A 6851-nucleotide genomic window follows, 5' to 3' on the forward strand; every position below is an offset into this window, starting at 1 on the left:
ATTACTCATACATGTATCTTACTAATAATGTGATGTTAGAATTTTAGTGTGCAAGATACATGAAGGTTAATAATAGAGCTATATTTAAATACGGCCAAGTATTAATCTGTTTATCACATATTTTCATACAAGTTTTGAATTATTTACTGATTTGTATTTCCAAACAAAAATCATGAAAGGCTAGTGGATAGAATTGGTGGTCTATTCTGTTAATTCTTAATGTTTCTGTTGCAAATGACTTTCATTGGTGCTTATAGCAGTACTACTTTCTGTTATGTCTATTGTTGCTTCAATGTTCTTACTGCCTGCCTGGGAAAAAGTTTGTTTTGTGCAGGTGTGTTTACCTGGTTATGTATTCCATTGACATACAATTCACAAATCTAGCGTTCTTGGTCAGTAATGTTACTCATTAGAGTGGGGACTACATTTCAATCACCATCTCCATCAGTCCATCCATCCGTTACACCCTTTGTAACAGATGTCTCTGCTCCTACTGGAGGGACTGCTTAGATATTTGGTATACTGCTTTCTCTTGATAACCTGTACCATGTTTTCCCTTTTCAGGTTCGTTGCTCATCTATTTCCTGTGTACTGGTCGACTTAGTATATTTTTAGTAGCTGCATGATGGTAGGCTTCGTAACAGATTACTCGGCTTCTACTGGAGGGGGTGCATAGATATTTGGTATATTGCATTCTCGTGATGACTTGAATTGGGTTTCCCTTTTCCCAGCTTTTAATGAAATGAGTCATTGGGGGTATTCTTAGTAAGACATAGCGTGAAACCTCTGGACATTTAACCCCATATTTCCTATATTTCTTAAACAACAAGGCAAATGTAAAGGATATATAATTTTCGAGACCAGCTTACTGTAGTTTGCGGATTTCTGACACATTAGCTGGCATTGGAAGGCCAGTTTATGGTACGAATGTTCTTCACATATACATTGTTACAAGTGACTTGAATATTGCATATGGACACAGCCCCTGCCAACAGATAGTGATAGTTTATTTTTACAAAAAATAGGGATACTACAAGGCAGTTCTTATGCTGATTGTTATCAAATTAGTTGATATTTTTATTTATTTAAATGTATGTTTACATATGACTTCTGGAAACGGGATGTAAAATATTCCTTTGTTACATGGCACAGAAAATTTAAAAATAACTATTTTATTAACAGGTTTTTCACGGAAAATATGTGCTTAAATCTACAAAAAGTTCTGTTTTCTCTGATAACATGACATGTAACACCTTACTTCCTATATTTCCTCAACAACAAGGTAAATATAAAGGATATATAATTTTGGAGGCCAGCTTACGGTAGTTTGCGGATTTCTGTACATTAGCTGGCATCGGAAGGCCAGTTTATGGTACGAATTTTCTTCACATATACACTTGAATATTGAATATGGACACAGGTACTACTATGCAGTTCTTATGCTGATGTTTATCGAATTGGTTGATGTTTTTATTGATTTGAATGTTTGATTACATATTATCACCGAAAACCGGATGTAAAATATTCCTTTGTTATGTGGCAAAGAAAATTTAAAACCGAACTACTTTATTAAAAAGTTTTTCACGGAAAATATGAGCTTAACTCTACGAAAACTTCTCTTTTCTCTGATAACATGACATGTAACACCTTATTTCCTATATTTCTTAAACAACAAGGTAAATATAAAGGATATATAATTTTGGAGGCCAGCTCACTGTAGTTTGCGGATTTCTGTACATTAGCTGGCATCGGAAGGCCAGTTATGGTACGAATGTTCTTCACATATACATTGTAACAAGTAACTTGAATATTGCATATGGACACAGTCCCTGCCAAACAATAGTGAAAATAATTTACTTTTACAAAAATTAGGGATACTACAAGGCAGCTTTTATAATATTTTTTTTTATTTCAATGTATGTTTACATATGATCTCAGGAAACCGGATGTAAAAATATTCCTTTGTTACGGGGCAAAGAAAATTAAAAAATAACTATATTATTAAAACGTTTTTCTTACGGAAAATATGAGCTTAGTTCTCAGAAAACTTCTCTCTTTTCTCTGATAACATGACATTTAACACCATATTTCCTATATTTCTTAAGCAACAAGGTAAATATATAGGATATATAATTTTGGATGCCAGCTTACTGCAGTTTGCGGATTTCTGTACATTAGCTGGCATCGGAAGGCCAGTTTATGGTACGAATGTTCTTCACATATATATTTTAACAAGTAACTTGAATATTGCATATGAACATAGCACCTGCCAACAGATAGTGAAATAATTGAATTTACAAAAAATAGGGGTACTACAAGGCAGTTCTTATGCTGATTGTCATCAAATTAGTTGATATATTTTTTTCTTATTTAAATGTTTGTTTACATATGATCTCAGGAAACCGGATGTAAAATATTCCTTTGTTACGTGGCAAAGAAAATTTAAAAATAACTATATTATTTAAACGTTTTTCACGGAAAATACGAGCTTAACTCTAAGAAAACTTCTCTTTTCTCTGATAACATGACATTTAACACCTTATTTCCTATATTTCTTAAACAACAAGGTAAATATAAAGGATATATAATTTTGGAGGCCAGCTTACTGTAGTTTGCGGATTTCTGTACATTAGCTGGCATCGGAAGGCCAGTTTATGGTACGAATGTTCTTCACATATATATTTTAACAAGTAACTTGAATATTGCATATGAACACAGCACCTGCCAACAGATAGTGAAAATAATTTATTTTTACAAAAATTAGGGATACTACAAGGCAGTTCTTATAATATTTTTTTTATTATTTAAATGTATGTTTACATATGACCTCTGGAAACCGGATGTAAAATATTCCTTTGTTACGGGGCAAAGAAAATTTAAAAATAACTATATTATTAAAAAGTTTTTCACAGAAAATATGAGCTTAACTCTACGAAAACTTCTCTTTTCTCTGATAACATGACATTTAACACCTTATTTCCTATATTTCTTAAACAACAAGGTAAATGTAAAGGATATATAATTTTGGAGGCCAGCTTACTGTAGTTTGCGGATTTCTGTACATTAGCTGGCATCGGAAGGCCAGTTTATGGTACGAATGTTCTTCACATATATATTGTAATAAGTAACTTGAATATTGCATATGAACATAGCATCTGCCAACAGATAGTGAAATAATTGATTTTTGCAAAAATGAGGGGTACTACAAGGCAGTTCTTGTGCTGATTGTCATCAAATTAGTTGATATATTTTTTCTTATTTAAATGTTTGTTTACATATGATCTCAGGAAACCGGATGTAAAATATTCCTTTGTTACGTGGCAAAGAAAATTTAAAAATAACTATATTATTAAAACGTTTTTCACGGAAAATACGAGCTTAACTCTAAGAAAACTTCTCTTTTCTCTGATAACATGACATTTAACACCTTATTTCTTATATTTCTTAAACAACAAGGTAAATATAAAGGATATGTAATTTTTGAGGTCAGCTTACTGTAGTTTGCGGATTTCTGTACATTAGCTGGCATCGGAAGGCCAGTTTATGGTACGAATGTTCTTCACATATATATTTTAACAAGTAACTTGAATATTGCATATGAACACAGCACCTGCCAACAGATAGTGAAAATAATTTATTTTTACAAAAATTAGGGACACTACAAGGCAGTTCTTATAATATTTTTTTTATTATTTAAATGTATGTTTACATATGACCTCCGGAAACCGGATGTAAAATATTCCTTTGTTACGAGGCAAAGAAAATTTAAAAATAACTCTATTATTAAAAAGTGTTTCACAGAAAATATGAGCTTAACTCTACGAAAACTTCTCTTTTCTCTGATAACATGACATGTAACACCTTATTTCCTATATTTCTTAAACAACAAGGTAAATACAAAGGATATATAATTTTGGAGGCCAGCTTACTGCAGTTTGCAGATGTCTGTACATTAGCTGGCATCGGAAGGCCAGTTTATGGTACGAATGTTCTTCACATATACATTGTAACAAGTAAATTGAATATTGCATATGGACACAGCCTCTGCCAAACGATAGCGAAAATGATTGATTTTTGCAAAAATGAGGGGTACTACAATGCAGTTCTTATGGAGTTTGTTTTTAAATTTGTTGATATTTGTTTTTATTTAAATGTTTGTTTACATAGGATCTCAGGAAACCGGATGTAAAATATTCCTTTGCTATGTGGCAAAGAAAATTTGCAACTGAACTACGTTATTAAAATGTTTTTCACGGAAAATATGGGGTGAAATCTAGAAAAGCCTCTGTTTTCTCTGATAACATGACATTAAACCTCTTATCTCCTATATTTCTTAAACAACAAGGTAAATATAAAGGATATATAATTTTTGAGGCCAGCTTACGGTAGTTTGCGGATTTCTGTACATAAGCTGGCATCGGAAGGCCAGTTTATGGTACGAATGTTGTTCACATATACACTTGAATATTGAATATGGACACAGCCTCTACCAAAAGGTAGTGAATATAAGTTTTACAAAAAATAGGGGTACTACTATGCAGTTTTTATGGTGATTGTTATCAAATTGTTTGATGTTTTTATTGATTTAAATGTATGATTACATATGATCACCGGAAAGCGGATGTAAAATATTCCTTTATTATGTGGCAAAGAAAATTTGAAACTGAACTACTTCATTAAAATGTTTTTCACTGAAAATATGTGCTGATATCTAGAAAGGCCTCTGTTTTCTCCGATGACATGACATTTAACATCTTATCTCCTATATTTCTCTAATAACAGCTTACTGTTTACAGCCCCTGCCAAAAGATAATGAAAACAATTTATTTGTTACAAAAATTAGCGGTACTACTATGCAGTTCGTATGGTGATTGTTGTCAAATTAGTTGATATTTTTTATTTATTTAAATATATGTTTAAATACGATTTCAGGAATCCGAATAAAAAATATTCCTGTGTTACATGGCAAAGAAAATTTAAAAATGAACTACTTAATTAAAAAGTTTTTCACGGAAAATATGTGCTTAAATCTACAAAAACTTTTCTCTGATAACATGACATTTAACGTCTTACTTTCTATATTTCTTAAACAACAATATAAATGATTTTCTATGTCAGCTTACGGTAGTTTGCGGATTTCTGTACATTAGCTTTTTTTATTATTTAAATGTATGATTACATATGATGTAAAATATTCATTTGTTACGCGGCAAAGAAAATTAAAAGTAAACTATTTTATTAAAAATTTTTGTGACGGAAAAGAAAATATTTGCTGAAAACTACCAAAACTTCTCTTTTCTCTGATAACATGACCTTAATATCCTATATTTCTTAAACAAGAAGGTAGATTTAAGGATGTATATAATTTTCGAGGCCAGCTTTCTGTAGTTTGCGGAATTTGTACATAATCTGGCATCGAAAGGCCAGTTTATGGTACGAATGTTGTTTACATATGTATTGTAAAAATAACTTAAATATAGAGTATGGATACATAGATAGTAAATACAATTCATTTTTACAATGATCAGGGGTATTTTGATTCAGTCTGCATGGTGATTGTTATTAAATTAGTATATATTTTTATTGACTTTATATATTTACATGTGATCATCGGAAATCAAAATAAGTATTCCAGTGTTACGAGGCAAAAAGAATTTTAAAAAATTCTATTTTATTAAATATGTACAGTTTCTATGCTCTAGTTTCTCCGATAACATAACATTTAACCTCTTATTTTCTATATTTCTTAAAAGTTTAATATATAATTTTCGAGGCCTTATGATAGGACTTATCATAAAAATCATTTCAGTAAATGAAAGTCTAAATCTATCATAGTTTTCAAGATATTGGGTGAAAACTGTAAAAAAAAACCTGTAATTTTCCCCTGTCAAGGGCAATAACTCTTATAAGAAGGCGTCTGACAAATTTTATGCCTGAAGACATCTGTAGTCCTAAAAATAAGGATCATTTCAGCTATTGAAAGAATTTGACTAAACTGAACGGTTTTGGAGATATATGCGAAAAACTACTGTTTGATCCCTATGTTCCGTTTTTAGTAACAGTGGCCATTTTTTTCGACTGATAAAAAAAAACCCACTAAATACCGAGTTTTGTTTAAATTGGTAAAATAGTGTCAGATGAGAAGATTTTTGAAAGAAATAACATTAAAAATGGCAAAAAAAAATTTGAAAAGGGGCAATTACTCCAACATGGCTTAATGGATGAAAATGAAAATTTGACCGCAGATAGATCTCATCATGCTGAACACTTTTACTCCTTGTAGAATGGGCTAAACCTAACTGTTTTGAAGATATATGCAAAAAACTATTTTCTGACCCCTATGTTCTATTTTTAGTAACGACGGCCATGCTTTTCGACGGATCAAAAATCCCCAGATCTGTTCTATGCATGATACTCCAATGAACATTCATACCAAGTTTGGTTCCCATTGGTCAAGTAGTGTCAGAGCTAAAGATTTTTGAAAGAAATAACATAAAAAATAAAAAAGTTTGTACATAATCTGGCATTTGAATAATTACTTATAACAAATAAATTGAATATAAAATTGGCGAAAGGTAGAGAATATAATTTATTTTTACAGTAATTAGGAGAATTTGATACAGTTCGAAAGGTAGAGAATATTATTTATTTCTTCAGTTATAGGGGTACTTGATACAGTTCGAAAGGTAGAGAACATTATTTATTTATACAGTTATAGGGGTACTTGATACAATACGTTTGGTTTTTGTTTTTGAATTTGTTGACATAATTATTGATAAATCGCATATTTACATATACAAAATCGGAAATTCGATGTTTAGATTTCCTGTATTGCTTAGCGATGAATATTT

Source organism: Perna viridis, chromosome 9 (genome assembly GCF_037379345.1).
Source record: "Perna viridis isolate PV_CMFRI_1.1 ecotype Kerala chromosome 9, ASM3737934v1, whole genome shotgun sequence".
In the NCBI taxonomy this organism is placed as follows: domain Eukaryota; kingdom Metazoa; phylum Mollusca; class Bivalvia; order Mytilida; family Mytilidae; genus Perna; species Perna viridis.